General features: G+C 38.0%; 1 protein-coding gene across 1 annotated transcript in view; it reads left to right on the forward strand.

The window, feature by feature from the left end:
* The window catches only part of ptprn2 (protein tyrosine phosphatase receptor type N2), a 278997-nt gene that overhangs the window by 62905 nt on the left and 201837 nt on the right, over positions 1–14255 (forward strand). The window lies entirely within an intron of this gene.

The following is a 14255-nucleotide window of genomic DNA, read 5'->3' on the forward strand; positions in this document are numbered from 1 at the left end:
TGAGCATCAAATCAGCATATTAGACTGATTTCTGAAGGATCATGTGACACTGAATTCTGGAGTATGCTGAAAATCCAGCTTTGACATCACTGAAATAAATCACATTTTAAAATGTTTTCAAATAGAATTTAACATTTTAATGATATTTCACAGTATTACTGTTTTTACTGACCAATATTTGGATCAAATAAATGCAGCCTTGGGGAGCATTGGAGAAACATAAAAAAAATTAACAAAACTCATACTTTTGAACTATAGTATACTTTAAAGTAGTTTAAAAAACACAAAAAAACAAACATATATTTACTCGTTCATTATTGTTTTGTGCCACCTACGTCTCTGTACTAGTTGGTATCTTTCTAGCCAATATTGAAGTTTTGTATTACAGCACATCTATGATACTATCTTCATATACTATCTTGCTAATATGTTGTAACATTGCTCAGTAGCATTAAGTTGCGTTGGATAGAAGTGTCAGCTAAATTAATCATGTAAATGTAATCACTGGCTACTTTAGCTATATCGACATTGATTGCAGTGCACAGCTTGTTGACATGACTAAATGCTGGCCAAAATCATGAAAATCTTCAAAACTTCACTGATAGCAGTTTCTGGTTTCGTCAGTGTTCTAAGCTAGTAAGTTTTATCCTTGGCAGAACCGTGTCACAATCAGTTCCAGAGCTCGTCAACTCAAGTCAAAGCTGACACACAGCCAAACGTGCACTCAACTTTTGTGGCACGATGTTGCTGTCTGTCACATGGACAGATGAAAGAGAGTGGGATGAAAGGATGAGACTGAGCACTCATCCACTGCTCAGGGGCTTGAAATTGGACATCTGAGGGCTTTCGTGACAGAAAGGTTTCTCTGTAATACAATGTGTTTGCAGGGCAGGACTGAATGTACTATCACTGATAGAGGAGAACTTCTGCAGAGATGTGAGTCTTAATCTGTTCAAGCTGAACATATTGTTTGAACAGACCTCTGATATGTAGATCTGTCTTACCTAAGACATTTGCGCTTACACACCAAACTCTGGGTACTTACTGTGTTAGAAGTGTTGAATGTGTTGCAGCTTTGCTAGAATGTGGTTTTCATCACAAACATTTTGATTTTGATGCTCAATGGGCTGATCAGTGGGCGTTTTGTGTGTGTGTGTGTGTGTGTGTGTGTGTGTGTGTGTGTGTGTGTGTGTGTGTGTGTGTGTGTGTGTGTGTGTGTGTGTGTGTGTGTGTGTGTCTGTTCACTCCCAACTATTTTTCTAAACCAGTTCATTACAAACTATTTCCTTTTAAGCTCTTTCAATTCATAGCCAAACCATACATTATATATGTTACATACAAACTATACTCACCCTATAACAATTACCTCTGGTTTCACAGACAAGGCTTAAGCTAGTCCCAGACTAAAATGCATGGTTGAGCTGTTTTAACCGAAAGTAACATCTTATGTCAGTGCCATTGTTTTTTTTTTTTTTTGCCATGTTTCTAAGGCAGTTTATAAAAACTACTTAAATGTCCTAGTTGAGCTAATGTCTAATCCTGGCTTAATCTAAACCCTGTCTGTGAAACCAGGCCTAGACTGTCAGTCAATCATTTGTAATTTTAATTCAGAGCATTCAAATTGAGTTCAGAGAGTACAAACAATGGTTTTATGGGATCAGTCACATTCATTTAACTATAATAATACAATTTACAAAACATTTTATATGAAATAGATCTGTTGAACTCCAAGGTAAGAGGACTTAATAAAATGGATAGCTCTCCTAAAAGATGAAAATCTTGTCATCATTTGCTCACCCCTCATGTCGTTCCACACCTGTATGATACAAAAGAAGATATTTTGAAGAACATTGGAGTCCAAAACAACATGGGACCCGACTGAATACTTTTTTTTTTTTAAACCATTCTTCAAAATATAATTTTATGTTCTGCAGAAGAAAGAAAGTCTTACAGGTTTGGAACAACATGAGGATGATTTGGTGGGATGTAAATTAGAACACCAGCTCATGCTTTGCTTTTTTTAGTGCAGTGTTTATTCAAAGCAGCTTTTTGTGATGCCAATCAGAAAACAGGCTTATTGTTGTCAGTTTCCAGCATAGCCATTTGGGGGCAGCATGCTCCATCCTGTCTGTCTCGGTGAAGGATCTGAGCTGTTAATAGGCTGCAGAGGCTTGCTCCCAGCTTGATCTTTTCAAACAGCCATAAATGAGAGTTGAAAAGCGTGGAAGGCACGCAACCGTCTTTGGGTAAATTACCAACATGGTAATGAATATTAGAGAGCCAGAGAGATGGCCGACTCCAATTACCCAAGCCAAATAAAGAGAGAGGGATCAGGAGGATGAGAGGCTGTGTTCAGCTTACTCTCGCTCTCTTTTTTTTTCTTTTTGGATGCAGATGGTGTCTGAAACCTTGGCTTTTGATTGACGGGCTGTGTTGCAGTGTTTTTATTTTAATTTCAGAGCGCTTTGCGAGGGAGATCTCAGACGTCTTTAGATGTTCCTCTTTGTGCGTTTGTGTGTGAATGAACGGCTGTGTGTTGTGTGCATGTTTTGTGTTTTTGTGCGTCCGTCTGTGAATTTGTGCCCAATTTAGCAGACAGATGACAAATGTGTGAATCATTAAGTGTTTGCAGTTATCTTGTTCTCTGATCCGTGTGCATTTGTATGTGTATCTATGAGATAATTTAGTACACGTTTTTTGTGTGTTTGAGATAACTGATCACATTCGCCTCGCAACCATCACATTGCACTCTGTCATCCTTACAGAACCCTTTAGCAGACCAAGATCCTCCATCAACATCCTCCACGTTCCTCCTCACAGGAGAGATGTAGATAGGCAGATAGATGTTGAGAACGTCAATGCCATCGACTCACAATTCTCTTTATTACGCGTTTAGAGTAGCTGTAGAAATCTTGCAATATGTGGAGCCACTGCCGCACACCTGCACAATGTCATTAGATCGATGCCATTGACCGGATGGCAAGAATGCTCTCTCTTTGTCATACGGGTCCATTACGGCAACTGACAGCCCTCCCTGCTGTGAGCTGCCCCATATTTCATGCCATTGTCTTTAGAGGTTCTTCAGATTTCCCGGCTCCTGGATTTGAACATTATAGCCTGCTTGAATGCGGCGTGCCATCTCTTTGATCTTCAACCGTGGTCAGTGTGTCTACAGATAATGGGAAGTTACAGATGTCTCCTGGTATAGACCGCTATTAATGAATAGAGAGGGACAGATAGGAGGTGACAGACCGACAGTTTGGTAAGGAGCAGCTTGAAGGGAGAGTGAGAAAGAGAGGGAATTAAAACGGATTTAATGGCTGAACTCGTAAGTGCAGTCACACAGAGTGGACAGCTGAAATACCTCAGAAATTATTCTCTGAAATAATTGAAAGTTATTTTTTCTTAAAAAAAACAACAACTCAGTTGCATGTCTAAGTTACATAAAGTATAATGTTTCTCATGCTGTTTAGAGGCTCAAAACCAGCATTGTTTGATTATAATACTAGGTCTGACAATCAACTTTCAGTAAAATTTGATTTAATTATATGGAAGTAAAATAATGTCAAATGTTTTTGAAATAAAAAAGCCTGTTGAATTGCACTACTTGAAAAAAATAGGCATTGCATTAATCATGCTTGCATTTTAATGCATTGTATTTTTAGGGCTTGCATTATTATGGGCTGAAATTCAACATGGTTGAATATTTAAGCTGTGAATATTTCAATTAAAAACATTTCAAACACATTTTCATTATTAAAAATTCAATAATCCATATTCACCTTTCATATTTCACTTCCAAAATATTCAAACTGTTTAAAAATACAACCTATAATATTCAACAGACAATTTTCGGTCCATTTTATTTCGCTTTGCAAATTCGCTTCCACAAATTCAGAGGTTCAAATTCGACAGTAAATTCAACATTGACATCCAGGAACTGCAGGAAAAGCAGTAGATTGCCGAGCATACTCTCCATCTGCTGTTAGTCGACCTCACCAGCAGGGGGTGCAAAAGCGTGTGTTGTTGACGAAGACCAGAGCAACAGTTAGAACAAGTCATTCATTCATAAAACTCATTTACAGCAATGTAAGTGTATTTGTGATTATTCTGACGGCTGTTTTATGTTAAATTCAGTGTCTTCACGGTTACTTTTTCTGTGTAGCCTACATGCATCTTTCTCTACCGTGAACAAGATTAATGTTATTCCCTGATGCGGATGTACAGATTCAATGTTACATTTTTGAGGTTGACATATATTTCTCTTGGTTGTTTAGTTGCCTTAACTTTATATTGTGGCGATGTGCTGCATGCAGGCTATTAGGGTTTCCCTCAATACTTAAGGATTCCCTTGCTGGACATATAAAACGCTTAACGTAGCTTAATGGACTTATACAGTGATATAAAAGACCAAACTCGCAGGCAAGCAGATGGACTCAGAATAACGCGCAAAGCTTAATGCTGAGCGTTTCCCAGTGATAGACTGGCGTAAAGTTGGCTTGACGTGCATTCGCACATTTAGGGACCGTCTCTAAAGTGTATACGACATTGGTATACACGTTTCTAACTTCGATAGCATTTGAATAGAACGACTTACAGTCATAAAACCAACTGTAAAGTGTTCATTTAGTGTCAGGCATAATGCGCACCCTTTGGATTTTTGATATTTATTCAAATAAATGTAAGTTTGCTATTGAAGTTAGAAACGTGTATGCCAATGTTTTATGCAACTTTAGAGACGGTCTCTAAATGTGCGAATGTCCAATGGCAAGACAATTTTACATTTAGTCATTTAGCAGATGCTTTTATCCAAAGTGATTTACAGTTAAACTAACAATAGGAAGACAACAATATGCAAGTGCTATGACTCTTCCCAGTTTAAGCTAATGCAATACACGTAGGCATACTATATATATATATATATATATATATATATATATATATATATATATATATATATATATATATATATATATATATATATATATATATATATATAGAGAGAGAGAGAGAGAGAGAGAGAGAGAGAGAGAGAGAGAAAGAGAGAGAGAGAGAGAATAGAATAGAAGAGAAAGTGTTAGTATTAACTGATCAAGTGTTGATTTTATGCCAGTATATCACGAAACGCTCAGCATGAAACTTTGGACTCATATTATGAGTCCATCTGCTTGCCTGTAGCCTATATAGTAGCCTACAGCCTACATCCCCAATAAGGTGTGAGTTTGGTCTTTTATATCATTGTATTAGTCCATTAAGCTACGTTAAGCGTTTTGTCCCGACGGAAAGGGAATCCTTCAGTATGAGGTATTGAGGGAAACCGATTATAATCCTGTTCATGGTAGAGAAAGCTGATAACATGTAGGCTACACAGGGAAAGTAACAATGAAGTTATTGAATGAAACATAAACACAGCTTTTGTGTGTTTATCATCTTTTCCGCATATATACTGACACAGATAATCATTTTCATTTTATGAATGAATGACTTGTTCTAACTGTTGCTGGTCTTCGTCAACAACACACGCTTTTGCACCCCCTGCTGGTGAGGTCGACTAACAGCAGATGGAGAGTATGCTCGGCAATCTACTGCTTTTCCTGCAGTTCCTGGATGTCAATGTTAAATTTACTGTCGAATTTGAACCACTGAATTTGTGGAAGCGAATTTGCAAAGCGAAATAAAATGGACCGAAAATTGCCTGTTGAATATTATAGGTTGTATTTTTAAACAGTTTGAATATTTTGGAAGTGAAATATGAAAGTTTAATATGGATTATTGAATTTTTAATAATGAAAATGTGTTTGAAATGTTTTTAATTGAAATATTCACAGCTTAAATATTGAACCATGTTGAATTTCAGCCCATAAAAATGCAAGCCCTAAAAATACAATGCATTAAAATGCAAGCATGGTTAATGCAATGCCTATTTTTTTTCAAGTAGTGCAATTCAACAGGCTTTTTTATTTCAAAAACATTTGACATTATTTTACTTCCATATAATTAATTTTATGAATCACAATTATTTGCTTATTTGCTAAAAAAAAAAAAAAAACATCCAGATGAATGATTATATATATACTACTTAAAAGTTTGGATGTAAGTTTTTTCTTCCACCGAAAAAAGTACTTTAATTCAGCAAGAATGCATTAAATTGATCAATAAATGCTATACTTTTGAAATTTCTATTCATTGAGGAATTCTGAAATAATGTATCATGTTTCCACGAAAACATTAAGCAGCACAACTGTTTTCAACTTTGATAATAATAAGAAATGGTTCTTGAGCAGCAAATCAGCACATTAGAATGATTTCTGAAGAATCATGTGATACTGAAGGAATAAATTGCATTTAAAAATATATTAAAATAGAGAACAGTTATTTTAAATTGTAATAATATTTTAAAATATGACTGTTTTCACTGTATTTTTTATTAAATTAATGCAGGCTTGGTGAGCGTGATGAAAAATCGTATGGACTGCAGACATTTAACGGTAGTGTAATTCAAAAGTATTACATTATAGCAGAAAAACAATATTTTGAAGGGAATATATTACTTGTCTTTTGGCGTATAACTGGCCTACAATCCATAAATCTATTTTGCAGTCTGTCCGAGGTAGACTTACAGGTAGGATGTGTTATTGGGCCCTATCTTGCACCCAGCGCAATTGACTTTGTACACCGACGCATGTATCATTCCTATTTTGCACCCGCGCAAAGCGCGCTTTTCCCTCCACAGAAGCACGTCGCTAAACTAGGGAATGAACTTGCGCTCCCTGGGCGGTTCAGTGCAAAAAAGGAGGCGTGTTCAGGCGCAAACGTTCCTTCATGCTATTTTGCAGGTTTAGAAAACAGTTGCGCCACTAACCAGGAAAAAATAGTTTAAAGTCAGTGGCGCGTTGCGCATGTTATTCATATGCTATTTTAAGGGCGCATGCTTGGCCATAATCAATGTAGCGTGTGCACAACGCGCATACACTTTGATTCTCTCATCTACACAGAAGCAGCAGTTTTCATTTTTGCAAATCATACATTATTACGATAGATAGATAGATAGATAGATAGATAGATAGATAGATAGACAATTTATTATAAAAGCATACATCTAGCTTACACATTTACCCAAATTATCATACGCCTTTTTAACCGAAGTTAATTTGGGTGGGTTTCTCCATCCTCAACGTCCCTGACGAGAACGTCGGTCTCTTTGGCTGTGAACCGCTCCTCGCGTGCGCCTGGCAAATGCGCCGTTATAATAGGAATCCGCTATAGAACAAGCACGCCTGCTCTTAAAGGGAATGTGAGATGACGCTCTGATGGGTTATTTCACGTTACGCCCAAACCACACCTATGAATAATGAAGCTACTTCAGACCAACCCATTTTAGATTTGCGCCTGGCGCAAGAGTCATTTATCCCGCCGGGAAAATAGCAACAGCGCCAAGACCCGCCCACAAAGTTACTTGCGCTTTGCGCTTTGACACTTGCGTTTCAGATCGTTAAAATAGGGCCCATTGTGTTCAGTCTGTGCTATAAAAAAATAAAAATAAAAAAAATAATATATATATATATATATATATATATATATATATATATATATATATATATATATATATATATATATATATATATATATACACTGCTCAAAAAAATAAAGGGAACACTTTTTATTCAGAGAATAGCATCAAGTCAGTTAAACTCCTGGGATATTGATCTGGTCAGTTAAGTAACAGAGGGGGTTGGTAATCAGTTTCAGCTGCTTTAGTGTTAATGACATTAACAGCAGGTGCACTAGATGGGCAACAGTGAGACAACCCCCAAAACAGGAATGGTTTTACAGGTGGAGGCCACTGACATTTTTTCCCTACTCATCTTTTCGGACTGTTTTTCACCAGTTTTGCATTTGGCTAGGGTCAGTGTCACTACTGGTAGCATGAGGCGATACCTGGACCCTACAGAGGTTGCGCAGGCAGTCCAGCTCCTTCAGGATGGCTCATCAATACGTGCCATTGCCAGAAGGTTTGCTGTGTCTACCAGCACAGTCTCAAGAGCATGGAGGAGATTCCAGGAAGACAGACAGCTACTCTAGGAGAGCTGGACAGGGCCGTAGAAGGTCCTTAACCCATCAGCAGGACCGGTATCTGCTCCTTTGTGCGAGGAGGAACATGATGAGCACTGCCAGAGCCCTACAAAATGACCTCCAGCAGGCCACTGGTGTGAATGTCTCTGACCAAACAATCAGAAACAGACTTCATGAGGGTGGCCTGAGGGCCCGACGTCCTCTAGTGGGCCCTGTGCTCACTGCCCAGCACCAGGGAGCTCGATTGGCATTTCCCATTGAACACCAGAATTGGCAGGTCCGCCACTGGTGCCCTGTGGTTTTCACAAATGAGAGCAGGTTCACCCTGAGCACGTGACAGACAGGAAAGGGTCTGGAGAAGCTGTGGAGAATGTTATGCTGCCTGTAACATCATTCAGCATGACCGGTTTGGTGGTGGGTCAGTGATGGTCTGGGGAGGCATATCCATGGAGGGACGCACAGACCTCTGCAGGCTAGACAATGGCACCCTGACTGCCATTAGGTATCGGGATGAAATCCTTGGATCCATTGTCAGACCCTATGCTGGTGCAGTGGGTCCTGGGTTCCTCCTGGTGCACAACAATGCCCGGCCTCATGTGGCGAGAGCATGCAGGCAGTTCCTGGAGGATGAAGGAATGATACCATTGAAGGGCCACCACGCTCACCTGACCTACGTCCAATAGAACACCTCTGGGACATTGTGTTTTGGTCCATCAGACTGTCCAGGAGCCCAGTGATGCGCTGGTCCAGATATGGGAGGAAATACCCCAGGACACCATCCGTCGTCTCATTAGGAGCATGCCCCGACGTTGTCAGGCATGCATACAAGCACGTGGGGGCCATACAAACTACTGAGTACCATTTTGAGTTGCTGCAATCAAATTTCAGCAAAATTGACAAGCCTGCTGCATCATTTTTTCACTTAGATTTCCGGGGTGTCTTTGAATTCAATCCTCTGTAGGTTGATCATTTTCATTTCCATCAAACGATGTGGCATCCTTTCGTTCATAACACATTACTCAGTCCATATTAGTATAGATATCCAGCATGATATTTTTCCCCATTGAGATCTGATGTGTTTTCAAAGTGTTCCTTTAATTTTTTTGAGCAGTGTATATATAGGTTAATATGCAGACAGGCATCTTCGGTTATTTTGTCACGTCTTATGCCATGAACGCCACATTTTTAAGATGCAGTGTTGAAATAATTGAACTTTGAAAAACGTGTCTCAAGATCCCTGTGTTCTGTTCCACACTAGATAATATACTAACTACATACAGATACTCTTTTTTTCTCATACATTTTGATTTGACATGACATATGTTACATTCTTAAATTAGTGACTGTTTTTTCTCCAGAATAGGTGTACTGTAAATATATAGATTTGTTCATAAGTATATGTTATGTGGGTTCTGGTGGGCGGGTTTCAGGTAACACAGCACGGGGTGTATGAACAGACACTGCTGCCATGAGATGTGTATTGATGTGTAACATGGCCCTTCAGGCTCACCAGTGACCTCTGGCCCTACCATCATCCAGGAAGAAACTCCATGTTCAGATAGAAGCTCAGCGAAGCAAACTGATTCACCTTGACATGTGCATTAGAGCTACTTACTCCCATAGCCCACTGAGAGATGAGACATGGGGGAGCAAGAGTGAGAAAGACAGAGAGAAGGAGAGCACGGGATAGAGGAAAAAATGCATTAGTCACATTGGTGCACTACATTTTTGACGTATAACACTTAGCCTCTGCTAAAACCATCCATAACACCTGTGTGGTTGTTTGTGTGCAAGTGAGATGTTCGAACAGCCCTTGGGAATTCATTTGCTTTACAACATTTAAAAAAAAAAAAAAAATTTCCACAGTAATGTGTGGAATAAAATAGTATAATAACTTTTAGATGGTCAGTTTGTTTTAGATACTGTGATTTGTGACCTGTAGGTCCATAACAAATACAGTTATTCGTAGCTTAGTATTTTAACATAATTTATTTCACATTTTAACCTCATATTTAACTTTAAAGCTTGAACTGAAAATTAAAGACATGACAAGGCGAATAATGAACTGGCACATTCTGTGAAATTATAGTAACTAGCAGTAGAATGAAAACACTGTCATAAAACTCGCAAGTGTCATAACAAATAACATGAAAACAAACACAAACAAACAGGAGAACACAAATGAATACAACAGTACAATACAACAGAAATAATAAGGCAACAAATTAGATTTCAGCAGCCACAATGCATCCTGGGAAAATGCTATACTCTGCCAAGCAATCTTGGGTGTGCTACAAATGTATTTATATGTGGTGTTTATTTGATAGTGTGAGAGCACTACTATATCTGACAGATCAGGCTATGAAAAACACATTTGATTGGTACCTGTTAGCCAGTATGTAAACCCTCCAACATGCTAAGTAACGAGTCCTATATTTTACTTACATTTCTTCATTGCACACCTTAAAGTTAACTGTCAGAAGGGATGGTAAAAACCAATATTGCAAAACAGGGACCATTACATTGTCATTTCAAATAACAAATTGTTGGTAATTTGTGGAATCTTTGCTTTATCACAGCAGAAGTGCATGTGTCCTTGTGCATATTTTTATTTATCTGTCTTTAAAACATTTTATCAAACAAACCTGCCAATACAATTCACAATTTATAGCAATTACTTGCATTTAGTTTTAGCGAATTTTATTATTATTATTATTTTAACTCTCCAGAAGTGGTTTTCAGTACAGTAAATGTCAACAGTTTCTACAGAGCTCTTGGCTGAATTAAATAGGCCTTTAATTATATTTCAGCATCTGTTGCTTTGCAGCAAAGTTCACATCATTTTGCATGTGCTTCACTTAAGACATAAAGGCAGTCTTAATCTGTCCAGAAGCCCTCTCTTGAGGAATTTCTAAATGTTGTTGTAAACAGATGTTTGACTAGCTTACATTGCCGCAGTGTTTTCTGTTTTTGCCATTTTCTGGGCAATGATGATGACTGTTGCAGTAGATCGGGCTGTGTTGTTGTGTGTAGGAGGCAAAAGAAGTTTAGATTACCTTTCGTCATAATTGGATAGGGAATATTAGATCTCAGATCTTTGGTTGTCAGGATAAGATGGTACTAATAAAGCTTTCTGGGCTTAATGGAGACCAGATATAGCCAACATTGGCAAATACTAAAATCTGTTAATTAATCATTGTTCTGTAATTGTTAATGGTTTTGTTACTTTTTTTAAGAATGGGGTGAAAGCATGCAGTAACAGGGTTGTAGACAAAATGTGTTTGGTAATTAAAATGAGTTAATGTTTAAACATTTTTTGCTACAGTGAATTAAGACTATAAATCGCAGTTTGTAGATGGGTGTGTACCATCATTTAATCTATTTAAAATAAGCTACTGTTCATGCTAAATTCATTGAATGTTAGATAATAATTTATCAAACATATCTACTTGATCTCACTACAAAAAATATTAGATTTGTGCCTCTAATGTTTAAAGTAATGGGATAATATTGTGTACAGTATTTGTGAAATGTGCCACTTGAGTTAAATTAATTAGATCATGAAGATACTATGGAAATCCCATATAATACAGGAAAAGCTAGCCTGCCCCCTTGTCTAATTTATGCTATTATACTATCACAATAAATTAGGCAATTCATGATGAACAGAATTGAATCAATGTTTGTCAGCTTCACTAATTGGAAGATGGTTCCACATTAACTTGTGCACCCATTTGCGTATTGACCTGCAAAACCAAAAGGCAGTCAAAACAAAGAATGGATGGCATGTCTGTTGCTGAATATTTGAAGATCATGGTGTTCTCTTTATAAAAAAGAAAAAAGAAAAGAAAAGCAGTAGATGTCTAGAACAACCCCCCACCACCATCACCCCGCACACAATTTTATTTTATTTTTTTGATAGGAGAAACATCAATGGCCGGGCTGCTAATTAGTAATAGCACATTATATAAGGCTCCATCCAAGACCTAATGAGGTGGACCTTTGCTGAGGCAAAACGGTGCAGTGCTTGTGGGTGACAGGAAGGTAACAATGTGTGTAAGTGTGTGTTTCCATAGAGGGTAAATTCTGGTGTAACACATAAATGCTTAGCTGTCCTGGTGCTTGTTATTTCTCTTATGCTGTTCACTTAATATTTATGCAGTTTTTTCTTTTAGTCAGAGTTTTGGTTTTTGGACAAAAATCACCTTTAATTTTAGTATGTCATTGTGGCAAGCAGGGCGGGCCGAGAGCCGTGAGAATGGAGCGAGGCCAGTGGCACGAGTGCTAATGAGTAGGGAGGGGCATTTTTCAAAAATACTGTATTTGAACATTTGGGCTCATAAAAATGAAATATTTGTTTATTTAAATGACGTTTAACAAGAAAGAGTTTTTTTTTAGAAGCTTACGATTAGGCAATATACACAAGCTATGTTTTAAGGTTTTCTTTTAGTTGAAAACATTAAACTAAACTAAAAAAAAATTAAAGAACAAAAGCATTTAAACTCAAGCAGCACGGACAGGGGGAAACATATGGAGATAGATTTGTGTCTTTATTACATGCGAGTAAATAAATGATCTGAGAGAAAAAAAAAAGTTTGAGAAAAAAAGTTATCACACTGATAGCAAAAAAGCATTTCATGAGAGAAAAAATAATATTTGAGAGAAAAAGTTTTCATACCAATAGCAAAAAATAATCATATTTGAGACTAAAAGAAGTTTTGAGAGAAAGTATTTTCTCATAGAACATCAAAAATAAAAAAAATCATATTTTAAAAATTATTTCTGAGAAAAATAAATCTCTCTCAAAATACTATATTTTTTGCTATCAGTGTGAAAATATTTTCTCAAAAAAAAAAAAAAGTTTCTCTCAAAACGCTTTTCTTTGCTCTCGATGCAATTTTTTGCTCTCGTGTCAGGATTTTGCTTTAGCTGTGAAAATTGTGTCATGGGCGGGGCCACGTTCCTATTGGCCAGTCGGGTGAGCATCGTCTTGTCTTGGGAGTCGAACTGAATCATTACACCATTGTTCGGTTCACCGGCATAGATGCCGCCTCTGCCTTAGTTGAGCACGGACACTCCAATGTTTGAGGATTTGAGGATATGCGTGGGATTTCCCCCTTTCAGGTCAATGTATCCCTGCCTCTGCTTAATTATTTTTATCCCCGGTGGGGATAAATTTAACCCCCCTCAAAGTGATCAGTGCTACTACACTAGTGGCGAGACGGATCACAAAACGTATCACAGATCCGTGGTTTGATTAAAGTCGATTTTATTTAAAAATGCGCTACTTTGGCTGGCTCTGATATAGCTGCCGCAGCCTCTCTGTAATCACCACTCTGCAGACTTGCTCAATGTCCCGCCCACGGCGCTATCTGATTGGTTACACCTCACGAGTAATAGCCTATCAAGACGTGTGTGTCGAAAGGAAGGCTGCCTTCAGCATATTACTGAAGCAGGAATAAACATCACAATCTGATTATGTTTCTATGATGACAAGCAGAGTTAGTGTCCCAGTCACACCACTGAGAATGGCCGAAGTTACACATACGGTGTTTCACTCAATTGAAGCTAAAGCAAAGGTTTTTTGATCACTCACTCTTCAGCGTCTGGCGCGAGTGATTTCGATTCAATGTAAAGACGCGTTTACGCGCGTCTAGAGGTCCTGCGGCGCGGGCGCGTCCAGTTCGCGCGAATGAGGCGAATTGACTAACACGAGATAATGCATCTGTCTTTTCTATTATTTCACTGTAGCTCAGCATCGCGATTTAAAGTTCACGTTATTATTACTTTAACAGCAGCAGTAAAACTGGGCCATTTAATTTTGCCATTCATAAATAAGTGTTTTGACATGTCTAGCCGAGTGGCAATCCATGGTACTGGGAGGTGGATTTAATTCTTGCATGTTTTTTCGTTCTGCATGATCACAGTTCATATGTGTGGGGAAAGATAAGCTATTAGAGTAAAGATATTGCGTTAGGCTACTTCATGAGTTAATAAGAAAAAATAATTTACAATTCTTGCAAATGCAGTGATGAAGTTCATGTTCTCATGATTTATTTTTATGAATAAAAATGTTTCAAAACACCCCCCCCACCCCTCTGTTTTTTCACAAATCGCACCCAAGATGATGACACACACAACTCGATGGATAGCTGGCTGAGCAAGTTGAGCATCACTGAAGA

This window comes from Squalius cephalus (genome assembly GCF_949319135.1).
Source record: "Squalius cephalus genome assembly, chromosome: 3".
Classification (NCBI taxonomy): domain Eukaryota; kingdom Metazoa; phylum Chordata; class Actinopteri; order Cypriniformes; family Leuciscidae; genus Squalius; species Squalius cephalus.